Source organism: Amblyomma maculatum, chromosome 2, assembly GCF_055883805.1.
Source record: "Amblyomma maculatum isolate TAMU_Amacu chromosome 2, ASM5588380v1, whole genome shotgun sequence".
Lineage (NCBI taxonomy): Eukaryota > Metazoa > Arthropoda > Arachnida > Ixodida > Ixodidae > Amblyomma > Amblyomma maculatum.
Window position 1 is genome coordinate 42,602,916 of NC_139345.1, and position 16,886 is coordinate 42,619,801.

Here is a 16,886-nt window from a genome sequence, read left to right on the forward strand (position 1 = left end):
TCCGCCCTTATTTGCTTGGCAGGCCCTTAAGTATAGTGAAAGACCATCATGCTTGGGTAGGCAGTCCTTACTTAAATACCCTACCGGCCGCATAGGCCACTGAACCTTGCGCTTACAAAACACGTTTACTGTTGTGTACAATCAGGCCGATTACATCAATACGCTGACTGCTTGTCCCGCCATCCCGTCGATCCTCCATATCCCTGACTGTTATGCCGACGACTGCGTTTTGTCCATCTCGGACTTTCTAGACATGAGCGCTGAACAGAGTCCTTCCCCGTGACCCACATTGACCAGCTGCGCAACGACAGTTTCGATCCGTCCGGCAGCATATGTGGTATAATGAGACATTAAACTGGATGGCGCGCACATTTTTGCTCATCTATAGGCTCTACTGTTCTTGCGCACCTTCATAACGCCCTTACAGCACGGCACCTGGAAGTGTCTCGCACGTACGACAATGTTCGACGACGATTCTACTGGCATGGAATTTGCCTCTCTTTTCCTTGCTACGTCGCCGCTTGTGACCTTATAAAAACAATCCTTAGATCGTGTTAGTGTTCTGCTTAGCCTACTCAACGTACCACCTTGAATTTGTGTTGGGATCAGGCTGGGTGTGGGCAGAATATTGAGGTAGGGTTGAAATTCAAGGGAACAGTGGCCGAGCTGAAGTTGAGCATCATCAACATTATTTCTACTTGTTTTTGTGCTGATCACATGTTGAAGTTATTGGGCTGACTCAATACATGAATATCTTATTCGTTTCAATGTACGAGCGTATGCCGAACCAATTCTTCGGGGCGTTCAACACTGCTGCAACTTAAATTTCAGCGTTATCTGCGATATCTTGATGAGAAGTGTTCTTTCAAACACACAAACGTTGTTAAGCATTCTGACACATGCACAGACCCGAGCAGCACGCCGTCAATGGACCGCCAATGGTCCAATATTGGGATATATTGGCCCCAATATTGGTCAATATTGGCGTCTGATTGGGGCGCACAAAGAGCCAAGATATATGCCAACCAATTTGACCGGCTCTCCTATCAAAACCAGTATTGGCATACTACCTTGTTTACTGGCATTCAACGGCACTCAATGGCTACTCAATATCTTCCACCCAAGCTCATTCACTGGTTTTTATATCACGGCCATCCCGCCAAGCTCACTGGCCATCCAATATCTTGTATCCATGCTTATTCACTGGATATTCACAACTGGCATCCAGTCAGATTTATCGGCTACCCAATATTTCCAATCCAATCTTGCCGAGTGGTTTTGCATTATTGGCATCCAGCCAGAGCAGTTGGCAATCCGGCTAGTTGCTTTTTCGTGCTATGACTAATAGGCACCTGCAAAGCCATCCCCTACTTATGCAGTGCAGATATTTTTCATGCAGCTTTTTATTTAAATAAAGCATGCTGAGGATATCCATGCACAGAAAATAATACAGCTGAAAGGTTCACTGCATGGTGATTTATTAGGTGTGCACGTGTTACAGGGCATGGAAACATTTAGGCAGAACTCTTAGACTTCAGTGCTCCTCCTGTCTTTGCGTCCCTTGGCAAGGTGTTCTCAGGTCCCAGGTTGGAGGAAGGCGCTGCGTTCATCGCAGCTTCTTTTGTGGTCGGTTATAGGGGCAGCAGCTCCATACAGCCTTTAAAGATATGGACTTGAGCAGCGTGCATAACAATGTATTTCCTTTCGCAGATGGCACCTGGAAACAAAAGCAACATTCATAAATCCCATTAAGACAGAAAACTTTTGGAAAGTGGAAGTGCAGCTAGACCATGGAGTAAAAATGCAAAATAAAGCACTACCTGCTGGCCCTCAGGCAACTTTCTTCTCTGATTTACTCAGGTTGAAATAAGCTGCATGCTCAGTGAGGCCCGGCCATATTAACTTGGTTACATTGGTTGCGACATCTGGCAGTGCACGGCTTCCCATGTGGATGTGTTGTTGACGCTGGAAACATAAAACAAAATTATATTTGCCGTTATCTATTCGTTAAACGGTAGTCAGTGCTTGCCCCCTTATACTTGTAGTGCCTTTGTGATCGAACACCTGTAGAATAAAGACGTCGTCATAACTGGAAGCTTCAAATCAATAGCTTTCCTTTGAATAGATTGCCGCAAGAACTAAAAGAAACTACAAAGAAAAAAGAGACGTAAAAAATGGTAGTCGCACTCCGACCGCGGCTGCTAAAGTTAGTGTGCACCGCATCATTACTGCAAACAGAACGTTTTAAAAATTGTCAAAGCTGCAGCCAAAACAACGTACGACACAGATGCTTTGGGGTTTGTACGATACACTCGAACTGAAAAAATAAAGAAATCCGTAACTTAGCATCACGTTCGTTGTGGGAACAAGTTTGTACGTGTGGTAAAGTATAAGAACTATGGTAGCAAATGTAAATAACCTATTTTAAGCGGCTATTTTATGGCACTTCTACTACTCGGAATTAGCGCAAGAGAAAGATCAAACACGTGAATAAGCTACGCGTCGTTTAGACCATTCCAATAGCGCATTCATAACGGCATATTACAATATTAAATATTCGCTCGCAACTAAAAATCATGTCCCAGAAAGCTAGACTTAACTCTGAGTTTTGAATATAGTTTGGAAAAGAAACTGACCACTTCAGACACACAACACACGCGCGATGAAGTTGTAACCTGAAAATCACACAAAACACGCGTTATGTTTTACAGGACCATGTTTTTCTTTTCGAATACAAATTGGCCACCTCTGCGCCGTAAATTTTGTCATTATGACCAGAGTTTATGCATAAAAAATAGTGCGCTGAAAATACAGTTCAGAACTGACTGGCGTTCAGAAATGACTTTCCGTTCTCACAAGCATATCGGTTATTGACATGATGATCAAGGCTGACAACATACTGCACCAAATAATGCAAAAAAAAAAAGTATCTTACCATACGGCTAGCGCAGATTTGCAGACCTCAGTTGCAACAATCCAAAATGAATGCTGCCACGCAAAGTACATTCCAGGGATCTGATGCTTTATACACCTGGTAAGAAAAAGTAGCGATCTTACAAGGAGACAAAGCAAGAAATAATCTCAGAGAGCTCAGTTATGAACAAACAACTTAAAATGCTGGTGGTACTCACAAATATCCTCTTTCAGGCATGGCCATTAAAACGAATCGGAACTTTCACAAGGCTTGGTTTTTCGGTTCTGCTGTCCAAAGAAGCGGGAGCTCGAGCAGCTCGAGCGGGTGGGGATTGTGTGGCCGACCAGACGCCTCTGAATCAGCGTCTTGTGTCGAGTTTTGAGGCACGGTTGGAATGGGGCAGAAGGTTGGTGGTGTTTTCTCTCCCTCTTTTTTTTTTTTTTTTTTTTTTTGCTTGAGATCTGTCGAAAGAGTAGGCATAAAGCTCGAAAGGGGGTGAGAGAAATGAAAGAGGTCCCGCAGGACCACGTGAGCCCAGAAGGCTGCCGGCCAGGAAAGTTGGCGGGAAGGAAGGGAAGGGGGGAGTAGAGGGGGGGGCATTGTGAGCAACGCCTGCCTGCCTAGCCGGGAGGAAAGAGAGGGCAGTGAAGGTCGCTGCCCTTCCGCGATGACTGCTTTACAGGAGCCTTGTATACATGGACTCGACAGTACCGGGTCGAGTAAGCGTCGAGTAAGTGAGGTCACCATTACTCGACCCGATTGGTGTCTACACGAACTCGCTTTCTAGCGAGTAAGTATCGCAGCGGCGCGTAGCGTCGAGATTTGTAGTTATTGTGCAAGTTTCTTACTCGTATTTGATTCCGTTGCCTTTTACTATTGAGAGCTTCGATTATTCTTTTTTGTCGTTGATGAGGGCTAAAAAGCATTCAACTTCGCTGACGCTCCTCGCCGCTCCGGTTGCTTTTTAATCCCAGAGTTCGCCATAACTCGACTCGCTGACTCGACAGCGTCTACATGCTTTTAGACAAGCGGGTCAAGCGAGTTAACCTACCCCCTGCAAGCGAGTTAACGCGACCCGCTCCGCGGCTATTTTACTCGACCCGACTGGGTATACATGAACCCGACAACTGGTTTTTTACTCGACAGGCTTACTCGACCCGACTCTGTCGAGTCCATGTATACAGGGCTAGGGAGAAAAGGCTACAAGACGGGAAGTTGAAAGCGGTTTGGAGAATTGCTTTAGTCAAGGCCCTCGGGCGGAGAGGCGACAAAAGGACGAGAGAATGGAAACCATATGTTCTTTGCGCCAAGCTTGTGAGGAGGAATGCGCAGAGTTTTGCCCTTGGCTTCGCTAAAACAACGAGGAGTGGGTTCGGAGCTCTTTGGTCGTCTCGACTGTTGGCTCGGTAACATTTTCAGTGGAATGATAATTTTGCTATATTTTTTTTTGTTAATGCAAAATACGTTTTACCTCATAGTTTCAAATAATACTCACATACGTAAAACAATCTTCAGTTTTCACGGAATCGTCCTCGGTTCGAACAAATGGACATATTTTTTTTTATTAAAGATGGCACACAGGTCGCTGTTCATGACGGAGTGCTCTTGAAACGTCATCACGCGCAACTGAGCGATGCAACAGCCCGTATACTTACTGTATTCCTATTAAGGAAAAGAAAAGCGAAAACGACCATAACTACGAGTACTTCAAGGTTAAAAATTCCCATGTTATTCATTTTTTTTTTGCAAATCAGGTGGACATTTAGAGCAAGAAAAAATCCGCGTAGAACTAAGCGTGGGCATATCAAGAAATACAAAATACTCGACGAGCTAAGATGTGAAGAACTAAATTTGCAGTAAAGAAAAAATAGAAAGAAAGCAAGGGTCAACATTGAAACTATATCTACGAACTTGGGACAAGGTTGTCCTCAGAAAGAAGCGCGGTATAATCATCTTTTAGCCCACGGAAGCAGCGCTTGTGAAAGCGGCAGAATATTTCACAAAGGAACCCTAATTCTCAATCATGTGTTAAATTCTTCGAGAGTGGTGTTCTCTAAAAATGCCTCAAAACTGCTAAAGTGACGCACTCGCATTACTTTTAATATATATGAATTGCAATTAGCTGCCTGGTTGACATGATGGGATAGAATTATTTAGTTCTCTGAAGGGAAACGCCTTCGGTGCGGTGATTATATGGTTGGATAATAAGGCAATGAATGTTTGAAGAATAGTTTCTGAACAATGCTTAGGAGAGCGCTGTCAAACGCTGTGGTCAAATGCATCATTATGAGCCATATATTACAGCTTTCGAACAAAAATAACTTCCGTAAAGAACATCGTTATTATGCAATTTCAATTTTGTTACCATATATGCTGGCGACACACGTGCGCGCATTCATTACACTGTAGGTAATTGTTTTAAATTTTTATTTTTTTTCGTTTGCCTTGCCCCATGCAGTGCTGTTGATTTTTTTATTATCTTTTACATGTACACTACTTTTTGGCAGTGTGCGATTTACATCGCATTAGAATACGAACCATTCCAGGACAGTTCAGATTTGTTTTCTTGTCAAGTGAATTAGCTAGACATAACGTAGAATATATGTTGCTTGTATTTTTTCTTTGAGCTGAAATATTTTATGCGCTGCTGCACCGATGGCCAAAGTCGTTCCGTCTTTGTCTGTTGCTGAAGCCCACAGCAGCGCGCAAAAGAGTACAGTACAAATTTGTGTTTAGTAGGTATTAGAACTCGAAGGCCCTGAAAGCAGCCCAACATATCTGTCTATAAGAACAGCTGGTACTGAGGCGTGGTATAGTCGGTGCTTATGCTGAATGCCGGAAACAGCTAGGGTAATGGCGAATCATGCAGTGCGTGTTTGATTGGCTAGCGCGATCGATCTCTCCCACCTCTGCTTAGCTTCAACATGTTGGGTTTCTTTCCATCACGTAAAAAAAAAGGCGGAAATAATGATGCTACGCGTGCGTGTTTCCAATCATGGACAAACGTTTACAGGATGTGGATTCACCGGATATATTCGATCGTTTCTGCGTTTACTATCCAAACGTAACCCCTGGTGTTTGTTCAAGCGACACACACGTTCTGTTGCGTTCTTTGCATTTGAGTACCTTGCGTTTCTTGACTGCGCAGGATTTTTTTCGCGGACACGCATCTATTAAACATTTGCTTGTCAGATCAGATGTGTGCTCGAGCGTGCGCGTATGCTTGTACTCGTATGCGTATAAATAGGCCCATGGAACGAAATCCAGTGCGCGAGAGTTGTGTGCGAGATGTGTTCGAGATCTGTGCATGGATATATCTGTGCATCGGATCTGTGCATTGATGTGTCAATCACTTTAATCATCCTGATTTGACGAGATCAGAAAAACAAATCGTCTCCACCGGGAATCGAATTCATAGCCTAGTTAATGCTTTAACCAACTGCGCTAAACCCTGGATCGCGAAACTAGCACCATACGTAATTCTCATTGTCTACCGTGAGGATAGCGACGAGAATGACGCTGCAATTAGTGATAATGACAATGATGACCTAATCAATGGTAATGACGCTGCGTTTAGTTGATAACGATAAGGATACGTAATGCACCGTATGCAGTAGCATTAATCTCGCCTTCGCTAATTTCTGCAGTGTAGATTCCACGTGCTGTCAGAATTTTTTCAACACTTGGCTAAAGTTTGGAACACTATCTGTGTTAGCTACGTCCACGCGTGATCGACATCCGGGCCTCTAGTCTGCAGGAATTGTCTCGAAGATATTATATGCAGAATTTTACATAACAATTAATCGTGCCTAAAGTCGTAAATAAAAGAGTTCTCTACCAAAATTGTCAAGTATAATCGCAGGTCATCCACAACAATTAGCGAATCACGAAAAATGTATTCAGAAAAATATATTCTACATTTTCCGTGATGGGCACTTCTGTTCATTTTGTCTGGTCAGCTCATTCAAACAATTTTAGGACAATCTATACATTAATCCCAATAAACATTATATATATGGTGGCCCAAATTACATATGGCGTATGAATATCTTCTACAGTTGAACGTAAACTGACGTCCGGGCCAGCGAAAAATTTAGTTGCGACGAAATTAGCCCCAACACACTGTCATATTGAGATGCAAGCATTAGAAATGTCTGTCGGTCAGAGCTGCTTCTACTGTTTTTTTAGCGCCGCCGCAGCCTGAAATGTGCAAAGGTGGCCAGCCATCAAAGCTCGTTAGACAATATCGACCACTAGAAACCATGATATATACAATATTGGGATGCCATCAAAGCTCATGGGGCAATATTGACCAATCTATGTCAAGATATATGCAATGGTGACAAGCCATCCATATTGGCAGAACATTATTGCCCAACCTATGCCATTAGGGTGCAATGCTGGCTAACCATCACAGTCCATCGAACAATATTGAACAATATAATGCATATGTATACATTGTTGGCAGGCCGCCATGACAGGCGGGTCACTATTGACCAATATATGCCATGATTTATTTATTGCTGACAAGACAACCATAATGGCCGGACAATATTAACCTATTTATGCCATTATATGTGCAATGCTGGCCAGCCATCAGACCTCATTAGGCAATATTGACCGCTATAATCCAAGATATATACAATGTTAGGATGCCACCAAAGCTGGTGGGGCAATATTGACCAATGTATGCCAAGATATATTCAATGTTGACGAGGCAACCATAATGGCCGGACAATATTAGCCAAGCTATGCCATGATATGTGCAATGCTGGTCAGCCATCAAGGCTCATTAGACAATATCGACCACTAGAAACCAAGATATTACAATATTAGGAAGCCGCCAAAGTTGGTTGGACATTATTGACCACTGTATGCTTAGATATATTCAATATTGAGAAGCCGTTGTTATTGACCGGACAATAATAATCAGGTTATACCATGGTGTGGAAGATATTGGCAAACAATTGCAGCTGGTTGGCCAATAATGACCAGGCTGCCTCATTGTGTATACAATAATGGCAAACTGTTCAATATGAATGGGCATTATTTACCGCTCTTAGCCGGTTGAATGCCAATAACGGATATGGGTGAAGTTCACTGGGCCAATAATGATTATGGTATAGCGTGGCTACACATTATTGGTAGCTCAATGGCACCATTGGGCCACTTGTGGGCCAGTAATCCCCAATCAATCCCCATTATTGGGCCGATGAAATGTGCTGCCTGGGGATTAAACTCATACACTCGTAAATATTGCCAACACTGCCCCGCTGGGGTGGTGCAATGGTAAGACGCCCGACTACTGTGCCGGAGTACCCGGGTTCGAACCTGACCTCGGTGGCTGCGTTTCGATGGAGGCGAAACGGAGTGGCGTTCGTGTGCTGTGCGATGTCAGTGCACGTTAAAGAACCCCAGGTGGTCGAAATTTCCGGAGTCCTCCACTACGGCGTCTCTCATAGCCTTAGTCGCTTTGGGACGTTAAACCCCACAAACCAACCATTGCCAACACTAACATGTTACAAAGCATGGATCAATTTTGCACGCGAGACGATAATAAAAGAAGAACTTTGAAATCGGTGGTTTCTCACCTGAACTGTACTTCAAGTCCAGGCTTCCTGATTTGTACGGGTTGTGAACTGCTGTTATTTATTTTTTTTTGCAGTACAAGTAATCGATTTCACATGCGACATTCTTTTAGTTGATCCCTTTCATTTCTTTCTCGATAATACAAATAAATTTCCATTACTTACAGCTGTTTTGGTAATTCGGAAAGCGGCGCCCGACTAGCACCCGTGATATGTGTGTGCATGTATGCAAACCTATTGTGTGATTTTTAAAATATTTGCCAAATGTTTCAACTTATGCACCAAGAGCGTACATTTGCTGTTTATATTCTTTGCAAACCCACAACAAAAAATCAGCCGAAATCACCCAAAATAATCAATTCTGGAACCGAAATTTTTGTTAGTGCTTCCCCAGCATTGATTGTTATTGATTCTTTGTGTTCATGTTGGCTTTCTCTCTATTCAACTCGAACTCAGCAAAGCGTCAACACCTGTTCAAAAGTCATTTTTGTCCCTTCATTCAGCCCCTGCAACCGCTCTCAATTCCAACTGAGCCGTTTTCTCGTGTTGGTCTCGACCTGCTTAACCCATTTATCACGTCGGCAACCGGGAACAAATGGGTTGCCGTGGCGACCGATTACGCCACATGCCATATAGTCAGAGCTATTCCCACAAACTTGCGCCTCCGACATTGCAGACTTTTTCTGCATGTTGTTATCTTGCTTCATGGCGCTCCCCGTTAACTGCTTACCGATCTCTGCCGCTGCTTCCTTTCTCAAATTGTTCAAGACCTTCTCCGCTCATGTGTTGCTCGTCACAAGTTCACAATGGCCTACCATTCATAAACGAACGGTCTTACGAGCGCCTCAAACCCACACTGACCGACGTGCTGCCAGTGTATGTTTCCGACCATCATCGTGACTCATATATCGTCTCTTTACCTTTCATAAGATTCGCCTCACTCCATGCATGATACCGCCGATACTGTCCCTTCTATCTACTTTTCGGCCGCAACCATTTTCTCCCTTTCGACACCTGCATTTCGATGATTCCTCCTGCAGTTACTACAATTACGCTTCTGATGCTATCACCCTTGCTGATGCCCACCATATTACCCGAGACCGCCTTGACTCGTCTTAGGTCTCAGCGCTGTTAACAGCGCCGATACGACCTTCAGCAGCGTAATGCCCACTATCCTCCTGGCTCCCTCGTACTCCTCAGGCTCCCGTAATGTGGGACAGACTTCTGCCTGGCTACGTGGGCCCTTACCGCGTCTTGCGGCAAACTCATCTGCCTCTCCACCGCAAGTCTTCCTCCACAACTCCTTACCCAGAAGTCGTGCATGTCGCCCGTCTTTATCCCTATAATTCGCTCTCATATGTGCGGTGTACGCACCGGGACTGTGCTTCTCCCGCGGTGGGTATACGCGGTCTCGAGGCGACCGCGTATACCCACTAACGCGGAGATGTTGCGTTGGTGCACTGAACAACGACGACGCTGAAGCTATAGGCTCCGTTTGTCTCGCGAGTGTATCGCCTATGCCTGAATGTTCCCCGCAGCAATATAAAGCCAGCTTAATCCGCTTATGGTCTAGGCTTGCGTGTCTGTCAAATGTAGTTTGTTTATTCTGTAATAACAAGCAACTAGTATATGAGGTAAGCTAGCAGTAGGATCGCTCTATCTTACACCGTCAAGTTAGTTACAGAATAAGCAAGATGCAAGGAAAAATTATTGGGCTGTCGCGCTGGAACTAACATAATAACCTTGAAATTATTCTAGACTATACAAAGCAAGCGTTTCATATAATAGCGCAGCACGAACGAGAGGGCTCATACTTTGTAATAGATATATCGAAACCGACAGCAATTCTTGTTGATATTTTAGTGCCTTTCGTACACACATTTGCGGTAACATATATATTTAAAATCTCCTTTCCTGGCGTATCTATACTGAAACTTAAATATGCACGCAATACGCAATGATATCTAGTATGCTTCGCAAAGCGGCCCTGAGATTCATAGAAAAGCGACAAAAGCACGTAATGTGAGGCGGTAGATAATATTTAAACAAATAATAAGTCATCACGCTCAACACAGAGCGTTTTGAACCGCCGGTTATCCGAGAAAATTCTCTCAAAAGATTGCAAGGTATTGGTTCGTCAATTAACAATAAAGTTTCACCACCAGATTGCGAAATCAAGTGTGGCTGCTTGGACGAGGACTAAATTTCCCTTCTAGGTTGCTTTACTACTTCCAGAGAAAAGCCTGCCAAAGACTTCCTTGTATATACTGCAGTTGAGCGCATTAAATTTCACCGAATCCAGTACAGACCACAGGCAGAGGACTGAGACTGCGATTTAAACTAATATGTGCATAAATGTGTCATTTTTTATAGTTTGTGCCTTGAATCTTCCATGAAAGGCGTTATGGACCAATTAAAGGCTGCATAAGGAGCCCCAGGTTAGTTACAAAGTAGCGTCACGGATAAATAAGCCATCAAATGTCGGTTGCAGTTATGTCATAACGAATATGCCATTTTTAGAGCTTTAGGTCAGTACTGCGTTCATTTGTGAGTTTCGCGTTATTCCGCAATATTACCGCACGTTCTACAGATGACGCCATGTACTCGTGCGCATTTTTTTTTTTCTTTTTCAGCTCGCGTTGCATCAGTTCAGTTCAGTTCAGGCGTTCAGTCGTGTCCGACTCTTCGTGACCCTATGGACCATGTCACGCCACGCTTTCCGGTCTCTCACTATCTTCTTAACATCACATAGCTTCATCTGCAATGCCTCGAGAATGCCATCTAACCATCGCGTTCGCTGCCTACCCCTTCTCCGGCGACCCTCAACCTTTCCCAACATCAAATCTTTCTCCAGCGACTCCTCTCTTCTCATCAGATGACCAAAGTAGCTGAGCTTTAACTTTAGAATTTGACCCTCCAATGAGCAGTCAGGGTTTATGGTCGACAATATCGACTGATTTGATCTTCTGGCAGTCCAAGGAACTCTTAAGAGTCTTCGCCAGCACCACAATTCAAACGCGTCAATTCTTCGGCGGTCAGCCTTTTTCACAGTCCAACTCTCGCATCCATACATCACAACTGGAAAGACCATAGCACGGGTTATACGGATCTTGGTTGGCAGACTAATGTCTCTGCTCTTTACTAGGCGGTCAAGGCTAACCATTGCTCTCTTTCCCAGAAGCAGGCGTCTCCTAATTTCATGGCTGCAGTCTCCTTCCGAGGTAATCTTGGCGCCCAAGAACAGAAAATCTGTCACAGCTTCCACTTCTTGTCCATTGATGCTCCAGGACTTGATAGGGCAAGACGCCATGATCTTCGTCTTTTTAATGTTCAGTTTAAGCCCAAACTTCTCACTCTCTTTTTGTACGCGCATCAGAAGTCTCTTGAGTTCCACTTCACTTTCTGCCATTAAAGTGGTATCATCCGCATATCTAAGGTTGTTGATACGTTTTCCAGCAATCTTCACTCCAGCTGAAGACTCGTCCAGACCGGCCTTCCTCATGATGCACTCTGCATATAGGTTAAATAGGCAGGGCGACAGTATGCAGCCTTGCCTCACCCCTTTCTCAATCGGAAACCAATCAGTAAGACCATGCCCAGTTCTGACTGTGGCCTCTTGCCCTTCATAAAGGTTCCTGAGGAGACAGATGAGGTGGATTGGAACTCCCATCTCTCGGAGAGCTTGCCACAATCTGCTGTGATCTACGCAGTCAAACGCTTTCGCATAATCAATAAAGCAGAAGTAAATGGGTTTCTGGAACTCTCTTGCTTTTTCCATGATCCAGCGAAGGTTGGCAATTTGGTCTCTAGTTCCTCTGCCCTTGCGAAACCCAGCTTGCACGTCCGGAAGCTCCCGATCCACATACTGCTGCAGCCTACCTTGCAGGATTTTTAACATCACCTTGCTAGCATGCGAAATAAGCGCGATAGTGCGGTAGTTGGAACAATCTTTGGCACTGCCTTTCTTTGGAATGGGGATGTAAACTGACCTCCTCCAATCCTGTGGCCACTGCAGGGTTGTCCAAATCTTTTGACATAATGTATGCAGTGTGTTAACAGCGTCGTGGTTGAGGTTTTGAAGCAACTCAGCTGGAATACCATCAATTCCGCTTGCTTTGTTCTTAGCAAGGCTGGCTAAGGCCCATTCAACTTCACTCTTCAGGATGCCCGGCTCGAGATCAGTAATCACAACCGTCCTATGATGGGATTGCACATCCGGGTCCTTCTTGTACAGTTCTTCTGTGTATTCCTGTCGCGTTGCATAGCAAACGTCTTAATTGCGCGCTGTGGAGTAAGCATCATGGTTTTCATAGTCGGCATGAGAGAACTACTTTCTCGCTGCAGCTGATCACAGCTCGCGTAAAACTGCAATACACTTTCACGCTCTGCCGTAAACATCGTCGTCTTTATCAAGTTCCAACTGCAAAGCACTCTCACATATAGTCGCCTTCATGAAGTCGCCAGACGGGCTGCCGAGACCATCGACCAACGAGGATTAAGACTCTATAGCCCGTTGCCGAGAAGCTTAACAAGCGCGGAAGCGAGCCAAGGTCGAAACACCAGCAGCGACTGCGGCCACGTCCGATGGCTAAGCTCGTGAAACTTGGTTCAGCGATAGATGAACCTTTACAATTGTTCGAATCAATGCGAGAATAATTCGAGAACAAAAGATGCGTACTTTTCGATTATAGTGCGAACACCCACCGGACGTTCGCTTGCCTTGTGTTGTGGCTACAGGTTAAGTGCTCAAAGGTGGTCGAAATTTCTTGAATTCTTCAGGTGTCCCTCATAGGCTGAGTTGCTTTGGGGCGTTAAACCATATAAATTTAAACCAAAGCAAACCATTCTGTTATGGTCCAGTAACTAACACGGTGTCATTTATGCAGTTTGTTTCTAATTTCTCCCTTTCATCTGGCAGATCAGCTGCCAGCTTGCATCTGGAGCAACCCAAAAAGCATACTTTCTGCGCCGTGCCCCGTGGTCACTGTTCACGCATTATACTTACGCATAGTGCACATGCACTGATATTTCTGTCATAAATTATCGCAGCTGTGGTGCCGCTCATTTCTGCTGCGCCATTTCTCGTGAAAAAAAAAAAAAAAGAGTGATCATAACGAAATTCGGAGTACATCGGGAACTGCAGCGCACTTGGAACATCCCCCTTTTTCGGAGCACATACAAGGGCCCGTTTATGATGAATGGCAGTGCACTGAAGTCGGTGAATGTACATCGAGGCATAAACCTCTCAACTGACGGAGTGCGTCGGTAGTAAGCTGATGTGCACAAACTTAAAAAAAAAAAAAATGAAAAATTGTCTCCCAAAAATGCAACCCACAAATGCCAGCCCAGACTGCTGCTGCTTCAGCTCCGGCGTGCGGCTTAAACGTTCGCGCCCTCACTTCGTGTAGCTCAAATAAAGACAAGAACGACACAGATGTAGGCAGTACAGGTGGTTTGACAGGAAATTTTGTAAATATACTAGTTGCAGTGAGCAAACTCCGTTCCGGCCACTGTTCCAAAACACCCTCTGGACCTACAGGGCGGATAAAAATGTGTTGTAACACCCGAGGCAGGCATGTTTCTTGGTCAGTAAAGTAGCAATATCCAAGTCACAAAACTTTTAAAAAAAAAAAATGTCCCATTATCTTTGTGCAGTCGTGGTTATAATGGGTCCTAAATAACATTGAGTATTGACTAACGATTATAATACCTTGTCATGCAGTTAGAAGGAAGCAACAAGACACCATTGGAGAGTAATTAAATACATCTCCTTCCATTCAGTAATAGCCAATTCGTATACAAATATAGTAATTCTACTAAATCTATCACAGTCCATCTTCCAAGAAGGAAAATTATCAAGCAGATTTAATTTGATTTGAACGTCCTTTATTGAGTAGGAAGGCTCATGGCCATGGATGGTGTAACGGGGAGTAGGCATAATCTTCATTGTTTGCACAGGTCGTCAATCAAATCATTATGCTCTGACTAGGCCACTAAGGGAGCCATACTTGGCAAATATCATTTGTGTTTTAGCGTCAGTTCATAGAAGCGAACGCTAGTTCAGGTGGTATAGGGTTCGATCTCGGAGCGTCCAGTAGAAAAAGCAGGCAAATCACAGAGTAGATGAGATATGCCGCCGCGCGTTAGAGTCGTACAGTGGCGGCACGTAATCATTTCCTCTGTATACTGACGTCAGCGGGCCATAATACGTGGCGTGTAAGCCGCATGGGCGATGAGCTTATTCAAGAAGACTTCTTGACTTCAGGTCAGATGGGTTTTTCGCGTAAAAGGTGGGTCTGATGCGGCCACCTACATGCGATGCTGACTGAGGATGCGAAGACTGGTCCGTGTATATAATATAGTGCATAAGGGAAAGAGAAGGGGTGAGTTACCCGCCCAGCGTCGAGTAAGGATGAAGCAAGGGGGATGGGGTAGTGAATGTGGATTGATTTTGTGATTCTTACTCAAAGCATTACTCAAAGATATAAAAAGAAGCTATCGCGATTGTCAATAATTTCACATATGGCCGTAGCGTCATCGTGGAGACCGATCACCGACCTTTGTTTGCGGTATCCCAAAAAAGCGATCGGTGACGTGCACAAATCTGCAAAAAGTACTCGTACAGCCAGCCACGTGAGCCGCTGAAGATGCCGCGCGGTGCCCGCGCAACCGTAGTACCGAGTTGGAATTGACATTTTGTTTTACTGCGGTGTCCTTATTTCTGCATATACAATGCGCTCTCAAACTTTCCAGTGGTCGAACCACTTAAAGATACATTATCTAGGACTGACATTCAAGCAACTGGCGCTACCTTCGCTAGGTACGGAATACCAGTGTAGGTATGTTCGGACAACGGGCCCCAATTCTCAAGCAACCAGTCCACTGCATTTGCAAGAGAATATGGTACATCACTTCTTGCCGTGAATCAAGATTTCTGGCTATGCTTGCTTGCTTACAGGACAACCCCGCTGGAAGGTACTGCGGCACCGGCAGAGATTATTCAGGCTAGAGAGCTACGAACAACGCTGCCAGATATTTCAAGATGCTCCAAATTTGCGTATTGTCAAGCATCACCAGACTAAGAGCAACCGGAGTTGACGTTGTGCGCATTGAAGAAATTTGTGGGGGACAAGAAGGCAAATGTCGTGCGGCGCAGTGCTGAGCCTGGGTTCTACAATGTTTTCACAGAATACGGCAGATTTCTGCATCGCAATCGAAAGCATTTGATTCCTACGAAGGGAGCTTTTGGGCGTGAGCCTCATGACGACAGAGATGACGCCTTTGAGAACAGAACATCGCAGCAGCACCATAGCAGTAACAGCGACTAGTGCCGTCTGATGGTGATGCAGAGTCTTAGAGACAAGGTACTCCTCCGCGACGTTTGGGATGCGGGAGAAACTTCGAGGGAATTTCTCAAATTATTTTTTTCATTTCTGTGCTTGCAACTTCGCCCTGTCCATTGTGTCTTTGTTCTTTGTTCCAAAAAATGGAAGATGTATCGTACTACGAACAGCACGCGCAATGCTGTCTCAAAACTGCGACTGATACGTCACACCCGTTATGCACTCTCTTGCTGCTATTAGTATAAATACCCGCTGCTCATTACAGCATTGGAATTCGGCGCACAATGACATCGATAGACTTTTCACGGCACGTTTAGAAAGCGGTTGAAGCAGTAAATATATCATCTCCATCTGAAGGCGGTCTATCCAGGGCCATTGTGTTTGCTCCCAGCAGGTGACTTCCTGTACCGCGGAGGTGCGAGCTGCTGAGGTTCTTTGGTCACCAAGCATGCTGGCGTATACAAGACAGTGCCATCCTCTTTTATAGAAACTCGTTACGTTGGGGTGAAGAGAAAGAAAAGGGGGAGGGGGGGGGGGGGGGAGGGGGTCTATCTGCCAATCTAACTTTCGCCGTTCTACGATGAGGATAATCGTGTAAAGTGTATTTCCGCCGGCGGGTGGCTTGCTCCTGGAAAAGAAACCCTTCCAAACTTTCATTTTAATGAAACGTAACTTGACAATGGTGTTGCATAACTAAGCAAAACGATTCCAGCCCAGTAGTTAAAGCAGTTAAAGCTTATCGAACACTACTGCCAAGCAAATGCGAAATTAGGGCGCAACTGAGTTGCGCCTGAGCTCGTTTCATGCGTGTGCGCGGATTGCCGTAGAGGCATCGAGGTGCCAGCCAGCTCAGGTCTGCGTGTGTACACAGAAGCGATGGCGCGCTCCGCCTTACTGCTCCGGGCGTAGATCCAAAGGGGAAAAAGAACCAAAGCAATGAAACGTAGACGGAAAGTAGGCAACGGCCAGGCAGGGTTCCGAGGCACGACGTATACGGAGCAGACGAGCGTGCTACCAACGAAGCCCTGTGTACTCAGGGAC